General features: G+C 44.2%; 2 protein-coding genes across 2 annotated transcripts in view; both read right to left on the reverse strand.

Annotated features, from left to right (window-relative positions):
• The window catches only part of LOC119417354 (serine/threonine-protein kinase 38), a 140538-nt gene that overhangs the window by 56000 nt on the left and 82204 nt on the right, over positions 1 to 2334 (reverse strand). The gene's annotated exons all lie outside the window — the stretch shown is intronic.
• The window catches only part of LOC119417780 (DENN domain-containing protein 2D), a gene marked incomplete in the record, with an annotated part of 37574 nt that overhangs the window by 34757 nt on the left and 483 nt on the right, over positions 1 to 2334 (reverse strand).

Below are 2334 nucleotides of genomic sequence, written 5' to 3' on the forward strand. Positions count from 1 at the left end.
CCGAGTACAAAGCAATTTTGGGAAAAAATAAAACGAGTTCTTGAGGAATAGATGGTTCTCCTGCACCACGCGGTCAGTTGTTCCATCTCGTCCCTGTAGATGGGCTCATCGACCCCCACTGGACAACACCCCCCGTAGTGTCATCTGCCAATTTGACTATGGTGTTGCTGTGTTGAGCAGTTGTGTGTGTATAGGGCATAGAGCAGGAGGCTTAGCACACAGCCCTGGGGGGCTCCTGTGTTGAGCCCCCTCAGATAAACGCATGTATAAATCTGAGCCTGTATGTATAATTTAATTGAGAAAATCCATAAATTCTGACTTGTGAACTCAACTCTTGTTGTTTTGGTTAAAAAGGCTCTTCGGTCTCTTCAATCTAAGAAATATTAACTCCTTTTGACCTTTTTGAAGCCTCATATTCACAGATTACCACAAACGGATTAATAAGCAACAAATACTGGTTGAAGTAAATAAATAACCCTCACAGAGGAGCAAATAAAATCCAAACAGGTTCATGGAAACAGGTAGCGACCGAGAGAGGGAAAATGGTCCAAAGGTCACGGAACAGGAAGTACAGCTCAAAAACTGCACTCTGGGCTAGTTTGGTGAGTCTTCTGTCTAACCTTCAGATTGTTACACCATCAAAGATCCAGCTGGGAACACACAAACAGAAGTGAAACAGAAAACACGAGGGAAATTAAAAGAAAAACCCAACAGGAAGTCGTCCAGGTGTCACTTTACCCAGCATGCCCTGTGGTTTTTATAACCGCGGTGTTTGCTCAGCGTTGCGACGAGTCAACAGCGGCGGAGCTGCTCACTTACACAACTTCATCTTCAGTTTGCAAAGCAGGAAAAATAATGTGTGAAACTTTAGAGATGACTTCAACATGTCAGCGCCTGTAGTGTGTGCTGGGGAGGACTCTCAGCTACTACCACACCACGTTTTAGCTCAATAGCTATAAAGCTGACTGAGTTAGAGCCATTGTGTTTACACACCAGCTGTGGCAGCCATCTTGAATTGGACTGACTCAAAGAGTTAGTCAGCCACAGATGTGCGTGCACTGTTGACTTCCATTGAAATCCATCCAGCGGTTCATGGGATATTTTGCTAACACAGCAGACAATCATAAATTCTCTGGCTCAGTTCTGGCTTCAGGTGTTCGTGTTTAACAGAGGGAACGTTTGTTTACGCTGCTTCCCCCTTCAGCTCTGGTGGAGGTGGGTGGTGATCACGGCGTCGGGCCCTCGGGCTCCTCGGCGTGTTTCAACAACACGAAACCTCTCGATCAGGACGGTTCCTCCTCAGCGCTCCAACAAACTGTGTGGAGCGCACAGCCGAAGCCGTCTGTCTGAGGGACAGCCGAAGCCGTCTGTCTGAGGGTATCAACATCACTCAACGGAGAAAGGATAAAAGGTGGGAGGAAGTGTCTGTTAGCAAAACATCTCACAAACCACTAGATTTTAATGAAACGTTCATAGAATCATCAGACGTGCATCAACAGCTTTTTAAGGTTTAATCCAATTCAATATGGCCGCCACAACTGATTGATCCTATCAAACACAAAAACAGCTATAACTCGATCAATTTTACTAAAACGGAGTTCAGATTTGGTGTGGTGGTAGTTGAGAGTCACCCCCAACGCTCACGCTGAGCTCAGCTCCGTTCGGATCGAGTTTAACAAAACTTTCAGACACAAATCACACGACGAACGTGCACAGCTAATTAACATTTAGAGCCTGATTAAAGATGGCGGACACAGCCGACTTGACAAGCAGAAAAATAGGCCACGAATCAGCAGCTTTACAGATACTGAGCTAAAATTCGGCGTGGTGGTAGCTGAGAGTCATCCCCACTGCGTCCAGTGAGATCTCATGATATAACTCAGGGCAAGATGATTTTAATTTGAAGCTCTGGGATAAAAAGCCTTGCAAAAAATGAAAAGCTTTTATTTTTTTAACAGGTCAAAAACTTGTTTAAAACTGCTAAAGTGTTCTGGGGCTCATGAAGCCTAAACTAAACACTAACCTGTGATTTTCAGTACCTGAGGCCTAAAGTTTAGATAACTAGCAGCTACAGATGTGAAGAGAACTACAGATGTGAAGAGAACTACAGACGTGAAGGGAACTACAGACGTGAAGAGAACTACAGATGTTAAGAGAACTACAGATGTTAAGAGAACTACAGACGTGAAGAGAACTACAGACGTGAAGAGAACTACAGACGTGAAGAGAACTACAGATGTGAAGAGAACTACAGATGTGAAGAGAACTACAGATGTTAAGAGAACTACAGATGTTAAGAGAACTACAGATGTTAAGAGAACTACAGACGTTAAG

The sequence above is a fragment of the Nematolebias whitei genome, chromosome 11 (genome assembly GCF_014905685.2).
Source record: "Nematolebias whitei isolate Nwh7 chromosome 11, NemWhi1, whole genome shotgun sequence".
Classification (NCBI taxonomy): Eukaryota; Metazoa; Chordata; class Actinopteri; order Cyprinodontiformes; family Rivulidae; genus Nematolebias; species Nematolebias whitei.